The sequence below is a fragment of the Corapipo altera genome, unplaced genomic scaffold, assembly GCF_003945725.1.
Source record: "Corapipo altera isolate COAL_440 unplaced genomic scaffold, ASM394572v1 61411, whole genome shotgun sequence".
In the NCBI taxonomy this organism is placed as follows: domain Eukaryota; kingdom Metazoa; phylum Chordata; class Aves; order Passeriformes; family Pipridae; genus Corapipo; species Corapipo altera.
The window spans coordinates 16,351,873-16,365,473 of record NW_020884875.1 but is presented as its reverse complement, the minus strand read 5'-3'; the positions used below and the strand labels follow the sequence as shown (position 1 = coordinate 16,365,473).

At 38.7% G+C, this 13,601-nt stretch overlaps 1 protein-coding gene across 8 annotated transcripts in view; it reads right to left on the bottom strand.

The window, feature by feature from the left end:
- The window catches only part of KDM4C (lysine demethylase 4C), a 260,368-nt gene that overhangs the window by 83,381 nt on the left and 163,386 nt on the right, over nucleotides 1-13,601 (bottom strand). The window lies entirely within an intron of this gene.

The window sequence follows — 13,601 nt, the reverse complement described above, 5'->3', positions numbered from 1 at the left end:
ACTTGATGATCTTGGAGGTCTTTTCCAGCCTAGGTGATTCTATGATTCTGTTCTATGATTCTATATGTTATTTGTAATTAATTGTGTCTGATATATTTTCAACAACTTCTTCATAAAAGTCTCCATAATTGACCCAACGATCTCTTTCAGCTCTCTGGCATCCATGCCATTAGGAAGCTTTTCACAACAGTTAACTTAAAGATTCCCTGCTTAAGTCTTTTTCTTTTTACTTTATGCATGATAAGCATAAAAAAAACCCAGACTGTCCCTTTCCTTTCTGACATATTCCATCTACAGCCTCTTGGTTAAACAAATGCAGCTTTTCCACCTAACTACCTTCACCAGCAGCCACGTTTCCCCCTCTTAAATGCAGTGAGGGCAGATCTTCAGTGAAGTCAGGTAAAGCAGGTTCAGCTGATACATTTTGCACCTCCATCTGTGGAGATGGGCTTACACAGTGTTCAGCTTTGGACTGCCACAACTTGTTAAGCACATGCACTATAATTTTCAGGACTTCTATAGCAGTGGCTGACATCATTGCTCCTCATTCCTTTGACTGTATTCTAACTCCAGTAACTTACACTTTTCTCTAATTACATCCTGTTTTCCAGATTATCTCAATAATTTATCAAGATCTTGTTCATTTCTGATTACCATTACTTCTCAGGCCTCATTAAAAAAAAAAAAGCTCCTATTCAGCTAACATCACCAGTTAACATCACCTGCAACAGCTTCCGCACAAGGGATAACTAAGTAGGCTTTGGCAAGTCAAGTCAGTAATGAGATGATTGCATAGTGTTTGACAGATGTCAGTAAAATAATGAGACTTGTAAAAGGGTTTGACTAAGTACTCCAATAAAATAAGTAGGCGGTTGCTATTGAAGTAAAACAGCAGCAGATTCAAAACAAACAAACACAAAGGTTCTTCACAGAGCATGTGCCTGTTTGCCAGATGTGGGCGCTAAAAATTTACACCAGTTGAAAAGAAGCTGCATAAGTTCACGAAAAAGAAATCCAACAAAGTTTACCTTTTACTTAATAAAAAGAAAGATACTGCCTTTGGCTAAGGCAGTTTCTTATTTGCATATTTTAGGAAATTGAGAAAGCATTAGGGAACACTTGCTCAAGACACATATTCTTCACCAAGTATTAATTTTTTGCTGTGCAAAAGAGGATAAAAGACTAGAACAGACTGGTTTAATTCACTATGGCATATCTTACTATCCTACATAACCTGCACTTTTAAAGCCTTACATTTAGAAATTATACCCAGATATTAGGAAAATCCAATTACTTGGCACACATTGCAATATATATCATGTGTAATATACCTTTAATTTTCATGGCTTGTGATTCTGAAAAACTAATGGAATGTAACTTTCTATTATTATTATTTGTATAATAAACTATTGTGGGTGGCTTTATTGTCACAGCTTTATTTAGCAGTTATACCAGAATTAACATCTTCAAATAATTTCAATACATTTTGGCTAGTGGTTTGAATCACAGAATGGCTGGGGTTGTAAAAGACATTAAAGACCATCTAGTTCCCACTCCCCTACCATGGGCAGGGACACCTTTCACTAGACCTGACTGCTCAGAGCCCCATCCAACCTGGCCCTGAACACTTACAGTGATGGGGCATCCACAACTTCTCTGGGCAAACTCTTCCAATGTCTCACCAGCCTCACAGTAAAGAAGTTCTTCCTTACATGTAATCTAAACCTAACCTCCTTCACTTCAAGGTCATTACCCCTTGATAATGTCTTAAGCACTAAGTAGGACACTATTTATCCAGTTAACAATATATTTCCACCTCTTTTTTATCAGTTATTTTCCCTGTGTTTCTATTGAGTCTGACTAGTGTCTAAAAGCACTCAAAAATCTAAGAAAAGTGGTTAGGAAAGGTTTTGGATTTGGGTTTTTTCCCCCAAATATTTCTAATAAGAAGTCAGAACAGTTGGTTTTCAGTTTTAAGAGTCAACTACTACAAAGATGTGTCATAAAAATTCTGACTTACTAGTCTCATTTAAAAATAACTAATTAAAACAGATATCAAATCTTCAATTATGCCACAGTTAAGTCAAATTGCATGGCTATGGCTGTTAAATTTACTTCATTTTCTTCAAGCCACTTTCATGGGCTTTTTAGACAGGAACTTCAGAACTGAAAATAGATATCCTTAGTCTTCAACCTTTTCTATCATTTGCCTTGCAATGCTCAAGGTCACACTTCTAATAGTATTAACACAGATGTGCATTTGGATATGGCACTGCTGCACTTTGGCTATCTCATTTTCCCAGCTTATTTATATTTCTGTCTATATTTATCCCTGCGTAAAGAGAAAAAGGGTGGTATTTCTCTTGGCACATTTGAAAATGTTGTTTTCAGCAATGGTCCACTAATGAATATGTTAATCGTTCCACAACAAGGGAACAATTTTCAATCAGAAAATAGCTTTTGAGATTATTTAATTTCAATTCAGAGATCACTACTTTATCCACTTCAAGCTATTACCTTCAGAGACAAACTTCCATTTTCCTAGAGACAAAATATTTGTAAAAAATAAAAAATTGCAGAAAAATTCACAGCGATCTAGTAAAAAAATTCAGTTTCCTGACTGGGAGCACCATTTTTTAACAGAGTTGATAGATGCTACCATTATAAGTCACAACCTTCATTTGTATTGTAGATGATTAAAGTTCACATCAATTAAGGAGGTTGAGTAATTCCATGAAAGAGATATCCACCACAGGTTAACATTTATATCATTTGTAGACTGATCTTTGGCTACAAGCTTAAAGTAGGTTCTTGAGAATAGAAGGTGGCCACACTTCTTTTATGGATGAATATTGTCCTCTTTCAAGCCTGTTCAAGACACCCACCTTTGGGAATTTAAAGTTTACAAATCACCAGCTACTTAATTTCCACATTTTAGTAGCCTAATCCTGCAAACATCAGTCTGCCCTGCCCGTGATTTAGGGATGGCCAAAAACTTCCTTGCAATTGCAGGTCCCACATCATGCCAGGCTGAAGCAACAGTATACAGAGCTAGTAATGTTTCGCTACCTTGTCCATACTACTATTGAGAACAGTAATCTCCAAGAATGCCAAGAGCAGGAGAGAGTTGTCTGGGATGACAAGAGTTCAAAAGGATAGGAAATAGAGGCGAGATGTCTCCAAGCAGAGAAGGAGTAAGAACTGGCAAGACTGAGACTCATATAAGAATCAAAATACTTGTTACAGGTAACTGGAGTAAAAATAACTCCCACACTTGAAGGTGGGGGGAGATCTCCCATACTTGATGGGGGGGTACTATGTGTCCTTTCTCACTATACTTATATATGAAGGAGTCAAAAGGAATGAGATTATCTTATTTAAAACATAAATAATCCACTGAAATTAGGTACAAAATACAAAACTGATCATTCTTCCTGCAAAATATTGAGACTGTGAAAATCATTCCCAGAGGGTAAACACTTGGGTTGGGACAATTCCAGCACAAATACAGGTTGGGTGGAGAATGGTTGGGTGAAGACTAGCCCTGGTTGAGAAAGAGCTGGGTGTGCTAGTTGACAAGAAGTTTAATGGGAGCTATTTTGCAGCCCAGAGGCCAGCCATATCCTGAGTTGCATGACAAGTAGTATGGTCAGCAAGTTGAGGGAAGTGATTCTCCCCCCACACACACACTGTGCTCTTGTGAGACCCCACCAGGAGTGCCCTCAACACAAAAAGGACATTGACTTGCTGAAGTGGGTCCACAGAAGGGCCAAGAAATAGATCAGAGGGCTGGAGCACCTCTCCTATGAGGACAGGTTGAGGGAGTTGGGGTTGTTCAGCCTGGAAAAGAGAAGGCTCCAGAAAGACCTTATAGCACCTTCCAGTATCTAAGGGGGCTACAAGAAAGCTGATAGGACAAGGAATAATGGCTTCAAACTGAAAGAGGGTACATCTGGATTAGACATAAGGAAGAAATTCTTCATTATGAAAGTGGTGGGACACTGGAACAGGCTGCCCAGAGAAGTTGTGGATAGCTGATCCCTGGAAGTGTTCAAGGTCAGACTGGATGTGGCTGTGAGCAACCTGGTCTAGTGAAAGGTGTCCCTGACATGGCAAAACCTTTCTATGATTGTATGAACGCTGAGAGTAAACACTTAGCAAACAAAATGGGAATGATCATCTATCTTTTACATTTATCTATCTATCTATCTATCTATCTATCAAATGTTGAAAAGTATGTAGGATTATTCCCATTATTATAGACAGAATACCTTCTGAAGAAAAGCTGCATCTTCAAAAAAAAGCAGAGCACCAGCTGTGCAAGAATGTGATAGTTTTCACCCTAGGCCTTCCTGGAGACCAGCTTGTAACCAGGAAGGAACTAGGGTAGTGACTCAGGAAGTATTCCAGGCTATTCCTTTCCATAACACAACACATAAAAAGGCGCAGATAAGAGAGTTTGCCCTGTTCTCTCTTCCGGTGGCTGAAGGCGACAGGTCTCTCCGTAGACGGGCTTTGCTTGTATAGGCCAAAGCCTGCCTGCTCCAACCTGTCGTTATCTCCAGTCTCTCCAGGAGGCATGGGGGAGTTGGCTGCTGACTTGCACAGCTCTTCTATCCTGCTCAGGGAAATATTTAATTTGTTTTTATATTTATTCATTAGCTCTCTATTAACAAGTATATTTAGGAGATACTTGTTTTCAGGTTTCTTTTTTACCCCTGTTTCCCCCTCCCTTTTCCCTTTTTCCCCCCTTGGGAGCTCCCTGTTGTGGATAATATATTCAAACTGTATATATATAATTGTAAATATATACATTTTTGATAGAATCCCGTTTCATTCAAACTTCTTTCAGTTTTATCCAGTGGTTCATTTTTTTTTTCCTTCCCTCTCTGGGAAGTAGGCCTGTTGTAAAGTTTTGGAGACTTGGCAGGAAGTCAAAACTTGCACAACATTTTTGGTACCAGGAGTGGGGTATTTTGGTTAAGTTTGGCCTGTTTTGAAAACATTGGGAAGACAGCCAAGCTCGGTGTTATTCTGGTGAACAAGTCTATTGTTTTGGGAACAGGTCCGGGAACACTGTCAGAGTCTGGGAAAACTGCCAAGTGTGAAACCGGCCTCAAGGAGAATCTGGATGATCTTCTGTCCTTTCTTGAAAACTTCTTCTGCTGTGTCCCCCCATACAATGATGTCATCGATGTACTGAATATGTTCTGGAGCGTTATCCTTCTCTAGTGTGGCCTGGATCAGTCCATGACATGGTTGGACTGTGCTGCCACCCCTGGGGCAGTCGATTCCAGGTGTATTGAACACCCCTCCAGGTGAAAGCAAACTGTGGCCTGCACTCTGCCGCTAAAGGGATGGAGAAAAATGTGTTGGCAATGTCAGTGGTAGCGTACCACTTTGCCGTCTTGGACTCCAGCTCATACTGGAGCTCCAACATATCTGGCACGGCAGCACTCAATTGTGGCATGACTTCATTAAAGCCACGATAGTCCACAGTCAGTCTCCTTTCTCCATTGGACTTACGCACAGGCCAGATGGGGCTGTTGAATGGTGAATGGGTTCTGCTGACCATCCCTTGGCTCTCCAACTTTCGGATCATTTTGTGGATAGGGATCACAGCATCTCGGTTCATCCAATACTGTCGTCTGTGTACAGTTGTGGTGGCTATTAGCACTTCTTGATCTTTGACTCACAGTAGTCCTACAATGGAAGGGTCTTCTGAGAGGCCAGGAAGGGCAGACAATTGCTTGGACTCCTCTTCAATCACCGTGGCTACACCAAAAGCCCACCAGTACCCTTTCAGGTCCTTGAAGTATCCTCTTCTTGGGTAGTCCATGCCGAGAATGCAAGGGGCTTCTGGTCCCATCACAATGGAATGCTTTTCCCATTGGTCTCCTGTCAAGCTTATGTCGGCCTCTACCATTAACAACTCTTGAGACCCTCCTGTCACTCCAGAAATAGAAACAGTCTCAGTATTCTTGTGCTCCAAAGGCATTAAAGTACACTGGGCTCCACTATCTATCAAGGCCCGGTATCTCTGAGGATCCGATGTGCCAGGCCATCGAACCCACACAGCCCAGTAAACACGATTATCTTCTTGGTCCCTTTCCTTCTCCTGGCAGAAGGCAGGGCCCCTCTACTGGTCTCGATCAGAGTATTCATCGTTGGACTTTGACTTTGACTTCTTAGAGGCCTGTTCGTCATCATCGAAGTGGACCTCCATCTTCTTGTGTTTTGGTGATCGCAGTATCTTTTCTAAGAAGTCTGCATCTACCACACAGACAAGTTTCTTGTCAGTGTCCTTTTGCTTCAGCTCCCTCACTCTAGATTCAAGCTTGGAAGTAGGTTCACCATCCCACTTCTTCATGTTTTCTTCTTTGCTACGAAGGTATGCCCATAGTTGGTTACGTGACTGACGCTTAGGGTTTTCTTTCCTTCAACATGTGAATGACAGAGATCGTGAGAAAGATTGAGACCAGGATCAAGGTCGTCTTCGTTGATCATGCCATGATCGTTCCACTGGCCTTTCTCTGTAATCTCTATACCTTCTGTCCTCTCTGTCTCTAAGGTCGTCCTCATATCTGGAATATTCATAATCTCTCTCCATTCTTTCCCTATCGTAGGTGTGTCAGTACAGGGGATCGAAGGAGTCTTCCAGATTTTCCTCTATACTCCTTATCCAAGCACACATGGTGTCCACGCTTGGTTCATCCATCTTTGGATAATTTGCGCTTATCAAGCAGTAGGTATACGGTTTGGGGGCACCTTGAATTACCTTTTTCCACATCGGTTGCAGGCAGGGAACACTCTTGGGAACTTGGATGTCATAATAGTCTGGATCAGAGTAGACAATCTCCAGCATGGTCAATTCCCATAGGTATTGGGTGCCTTCTTCCGCAGTGTTCCACCTTCTTGAAGAACTTGTCAGGGACTCCTTAAATGGGTATCTTGCCCTCACAGCATGGAGGATTCGGAGCCAGAGACTTGACACCATTTTCTCCCTTCCCATTTCTTGTTCTATCACAGGGTCTCAGGCAATGGATCCCAATTGCTGTGCTTCATCACCTTCAATCAGCTCCCTTGTCCCAGCATCGCACCAGCCAGGTGAGGACTCGTTCACCAGGCAAGCACATATAATCTCTCCGTAAATCTCAAAGCTCTCTTGTGGTCAGTGATTGTGTAATTTCGCTTTCTCGGATTATTTCTTGTCCATCTCTCCCACGCAGAGTCTTTTCTACCTCCCTCTTTACTCTTCTGCTATTACATGGAACCGCTTCCACCTCCTCTCTGTATCTCTCACATGGAGGTGGAGACTGGGCATGCCGTGGGGATGAGCTTCTATGTCATTCATGCTGTGGAGATGGACTTCGTCATCACTCACACCGCAGAGATGGACTTCTACACCATTCACGCCACAGAGATGGACTTCTATGTTGTTCATACTGTGGGGATGGACTCCTACGTCGTTCACGCCATGGAGATGGACTTCTACACCGTTCATACCATGAGGATGGACTCCTATGTCGTTCACGATACCCAGTGGGTGGAGGTAGCGAGTAGTCTTTCGGGTGCCGAGATAAAGGCCTCATCCAATAATCCACGCCTCCAAGAGACTACTGGAGATAATGGTAGGATACCCTGCTACTGGCTATTTTTAGCATCTTTTTCCCTTCAATGACTTTCAAGCAGTACCCCTGGAGATCAGATATGGTCTTTGAGGACAAATTTAGATTGCATGAGATTGGTGGAGGTTCTCTGGTCCAATTCCACCCCCAAGCAGGGCCACATTTAAAGCTACATCTTATCAAAATCATACTTTACCCTGCAGGGAATTCCTTCCTTGGTAAGATGAGAAAACGAACTCAACCAGAGGTGCCCAAAGCTGTCAAGCCTTTGCACATGGGTATCAGTGGCAAAGGTTGACTTGGTGAACCACAGGTGAAAGGAAGGTCAAAACAGACTTTGAGTTTGAGCCTTATGGTACTTAGGTTAAAAAGATATTTTCTGAGTTTAATGGTCTTCAATTCAGTTTCTGTGACCCCATCAGAGAAAATCCATATTTACAACTTGCAAAAGTATGTTGTGTCACAGACTGGTTTTTGAAAGCAATACATATCTTGTTACTAGCCTAATATCAAAACCATAAAGAAATACCATGCTCCCCATACCTCAGAGTCTACGTAGGATTACCAGCTGCAACTATAAGTAATTCTCCCAGCAAGTCAACTTTTTGCAGAGAAGGTTTGCAAATATCCATATTTAAAAAAATAAAAACTAAAAAAAAAAATTAGGTCTTACTTTTCTTAAAACAAAAAAACACAGAAAGCTTTAGTGTTTTATTTTTCCCATTGTAGTCATTCGTGCCCAATAGTTTCTTTTATTAACAATATTTAAATGTTTTTAAAAGCTTTGTAGCAAAATCAGTCTGAAATTTAAGACACTGTATACCAACTCACATGTTAATTCTGGCAGTTACCACCCTCTGAAAAGAGGAGTTTATAATGGAAATGCTGACACTGTATTATTGAGAATGGCACCACTATAAAAAGAACATTCCAAATCATTATTTTCAGTAGGGTGAAATAGGGTAGTTTCTGAGCTGGAATGTGGAAAGCACTTACATGCCACTTCTCTGATGCCTTTGGGAAAAAGAAAATAAAAATCCTTCAAATGATGTAAAGGGCTACTCTAATCATAGAATGCAATGAAACCCAAAGATCAATTTTCAATAAGTAATATACAAAGCATGAAAAAACTCAACTACAGAAAAAAAAATATCTGCTAAGCTGTTTAAACATAGGATATGTTCTCAAAATCAGTGCTAACTAACCAGATTAGGTACTTACCAATTTCTGTAGTGCCATGGAGAATAGCGCAAGAATAACTTGTGAAAAGTCATGCAGCATGAACAGCTGGCTTACTGTGAAGTAAGGCATTGGAGGATATTTACCTGTTTCCTTACTTGCTCTCCTTTCTAACTCTTTCCTGTCCCAAACCCTTTTGTCCTCTAAATAATAAAGGTACTCTGTGTTTATGTACTATAGCTATTAGGTGACCATGTCTTTGCTCATCGTACAGTACGTTGCATTCTCAGTAATGCCAGTCATTATTCTTCCTGACTTCAGTAGCTTTCTCTAGCTGAAGCATTTAAGATTAATGAGGCATTTTTCTCAATCAAGGCACTTTGTATGAATACAGTTACCATTTCAGGAGACATGCAGATAACTTATTTAATATTATTTGATTTTTTAAAATTGTTTCCAGGGGTTGATTTATGGCTATTTTTTTGTCCATTAGCATAGACCACTCAGTATCACTCTTCTCTTTTGTCAATAATTGTTATCAAACAGGACCTACTCCCTAGTAGAATATAAAGATATGTTATGTATCATGAATCCAGGTATATCCTGGAGGGTGAAAATTCAACATAAAGTATTGTAAAGCATACTACTTCAGCTCCTTAGAAATGCTGCAACCACAAGAAAACAGTATGCTTCTGAATCTCAAAAGCAGTTTCCTCTGATAATATAAAACATAATATCCATCATGGGGAAAATTTGGCTCTGTAAATCTGAGTCCACACAGACACTTTTTCATTTCCATACTTTAATGATGTTCATAGTTGGGATTAACATATAATACACCTTCCTTTAGCTATTAAGTCACGTGTTATTTCTACAGCACTCTCATGCTTCATTGCTTTGCAAAATCATACTGATATACAAGACCCTAATAGAGACCAAATTTTCAATGAAGTTAACACAACTGTCATGATTTTAAGAAAGTATAGTTTAACAGATATTAAAACTATACTTAATTGTGTAAGCAAAGGAATGAGAACAAATTTTTCCTCCTAAGAAATTAACTGTGAACCTGGAAACAAGGTTGCACCAATGTTTTGTAACTTCCATTATATTCTTCATTGCACAAAACTTTTCTTTTTCCTTGTTTTCCAATCAACCTTCCCTTCAGGATTTAATGTCTTACCCAGAAGGGAATTTCTCAGACAGGTCGTCTTCTGCTAAATCTCCTCCTTCTAGGAATCAATGTGAAGAGGAGGGAAAACAATTTCAGGCATCCAGTAAGTTGAAGTTTCAGGGAATAAGTATTTCCTCCTAATTAAATCTTCTCATTTTGTTCTCTTTATGGATACAAAAATTGAATGTTGGAAGGCATGTATATATATAATTCCCACAGGGAGTCAGAGTCAAATCTGTTTCAGATCTTCTGCAACAGCTGCAGTTTTTTAGCTATGCTTATCCTGAACAAATATTTAGATAAATATGATTTTTTTTATTTGTTTCATATAGAAACTTGAAGTCTGAACTGTGTCAGTTGGAATGTAAAATACACTCACTCTATATTCCCTATAGTAAAAAAAATAAAAAAAAGAAGTCATGCAAATAAGTAATTTTCTTTAATTTCACCTCCCTCTCAAGAGAGACTTACGGTACTATGCAGCAATTTAAAATACAATTAAAATAACATATGTATAACAAGAGATATAGAAAACTCATTCTGTGCTCAGTTTTGGTCCACACTATACAAAAAAAGTGTGGTCACACTGGAGAGGTCCAGAGAAAGGCCATAAAGATGATCAAAGGACTGGGAAGCCTGTCATGTGAGGAAAAGCTGAGAAAACTGAGTTTGTTCAGCCATGAGAAAAGAAGGCTTTGGAGATATTATCATGAGGTGCCAGTATTTAAAGGGTGACTACAAAGAACATGAAGACTACCTTTCTTACAAGGAGTCATATGGAAAAGATGATAGGTAATAGGTACAAGTAACTCCTGGAGACAATCTGACTAGACACAAAAGGAAAAAATTTCACACTGAGAACTATCAGCCATTGGAGTAACCTCCACAGGGAAGTGGTGAGTTCCCTACACTGGACACTTAAAGTTCAACTGGATGGCGTGTTGGGCCACCTTGTCTAGACTGTGCTTTTCCAAAAAGGATTGGATCAGATGACTCTTGAGGTCCCCTTCCAATCTGGTATTCTATGATTATATAAAAAAATCATAAAAATTTAAAAATTGATTCAGAAAAGAAATATATGCATTTAACTCGAAGTACAAAATGTAAAGCTTTAGGTTGGTAAAACTAATATAAATTGCAGATTTTCAAAAGGGAAAATAGTACTTAATTCAGTTGTCTTTTTTTAACATATATACAAAAGATTGGTTAAAAGAGAACCACACTATCTTAAGTATAATGCCAAGATTACATAAAAGTATTGTACTATTTTGAAGTGAAAGCTGTTAGGATAATCTAGGCTTATTGTCCAAACTCTGAAGGGACAGAAATATTATCCTAAAATATATAAGACCAAATAAGTATCAGCAATTCTTATCACACTGATCTCAGGAATAAGGTTCCATACAAGCAAAAATATATTAATATATTTAAGTTGCATATCAAACTGATAATTTTTTTTCCAAAGATAACTACAATCACAATGCTTTGCAATGAATAATACTGTTCAAACAAGCAAACGAGAACTACAGAAAAAAAAGGTTCACTGTCTATTTTATCCTTCTGCCTCAGGGCACAATCAAGTCTTCTTCAACTATTCCTGAAAAAATGTTTATCTAACATGTTTTTAAAAATTGTGAAGGAGTACCTTCTGTAAAATCTATATATATCCTATTCTTATGGTACACTAGTTTTAGAGAAATAAAAATTCATAAAATGTCCTGATATTAACTTCTGCTGATGCAACTTAAAGCTTCTACAAGTCGTCATATCCCTAAAATGAGAGAATGGGAATTGATTGTATTACTCTTAGTCATACACATATAATTTTACATGACTGAATGCAACTTTTTTCCTTTCTGCTTTCCCCTGCCTAAACTAAGAAGGTTAAATCTTTTCAACTCGCCCTTATGGTATGATTGAGATCTATTAGGAATGATTAAAAGAATTTTGGTTTATTTTCAGTTGCAACTCTTGCTTCCTTCCATCCCATTCAAGCACATGGTTTTTTCAGCCCTGTATGTTCACTATGAGATGCAGTTCTTCAGCTGCGCTCTCTCTAAAACTGAAGAGAGCAGAAAGACTGTTCCATGATGGTTTTTTTCAGACTTTGCTTCTATTACAAGTCTTAAACATCCTCATGTAATGTTTCAGGTTCTACAGAACTAATGATTTACATTCAGTTTGTGACCAGAGTGGTCAGAACTGCAGTTGGCAACCAGAGCTACTGCTTAGGTACAGATTCCCATCTTATGTGTGCATAACTGACGATTGTGCTGTATCTATCTCTGTTGAATTCCATATGATTTATTTTACACCATTTCTTCAATATAGTTTAACACTTTGGCATTTTCACAAGAAGCATACTCCTTCAGCTCCTGTGCAATCATCTTAAACGGCTTAAAGTAGACCAGTCTAGATTTCTACATATCTTAAGGGTATGAAAAGTAATCAGCAAACAATGCCCAAACCTTTATCAGATCTCTCAGTTTTAAGAGTCTGATGAGAATGATGGTTGGTGGCCTGAGATACTAAGGGTTGAAAGTAAATCCATATTGCTATATATTTGGCAACTATTAATTTTCAGTGTATGTCTTCTGTTACAGCTATATCAGAATTTAAAACACTATCAAAAGTATTTGAAGTTAGGATGCATGAAATCTTTTGCTTATTTCTTATTCCCACGAGCTGTCTTAAATACATATCTCTTTGTATTCTGTTATTGTCTAGGTTTTTAGAAATTAATAGATCTACTAGTATTTTCCTGATGGGTTGACTGCCACCTACTTCCTCAGTCATCCATTTCTTGCCTTTTTAAAAAGCTGATGTCACCTCAGCTAAGCTCTGCAAGCTCTAGTAATCACTACATAGCTCTGAGATTGCTTCAGCATCTCAAGACTTCTGAAAGACACTATTATTAAAAAAGAAAAAGTGAATTGTGTATCATTCATGTGTGAGTATATAACAAAGCATTATCCACATCCTTTAAACAGTTGGATTTCTGCTATTTAACTCAGGTAACACATACCTACTATCTATCTTTCCTACATCTTTCAGGTGAAAATGAACAGTTCACATTTACATGTGAATGGCATGTAATAATGAAGACTACAAGATAGCAGATTGGAGGACAACTTTGTAAGTAAACGTAATACTAATGAGGTATATTCAATCTCAGATATTTCACTAAAACTTTCCAACCTAAAAATTATTTAAGGCATTAAGAATGGAACTTTTTTACACAAACATGTCTGTACAAAGAGCTCTCTTACTTTACAAGTTCACTTCACTCGTGTTACCAAAACAGAGCTACAGAAAGATTAAGTTGTTGGCACTAATGATTCAGCTGTACAGTAATCAATACACACATAAAATCACAGCAATACAGTTGAATATGTAATAGGCAAAGCTTATATAAAATAAATTGTCCAAACTGCCAACATACACTGTCTAGTCTTTGCGTGGTGAGAATGGTGCACCATTTCAGCCCTATTACCTTCTTATTACCCAAGATATAAAATTATAGGAATACACTGGGCCTTCTCTCCAGTTCCTAGAGTGTGCTTTTGCGAAGATCCTATTCTAAAACCTCATCATATAAAATTTCCACTCAGCTGTTTTCT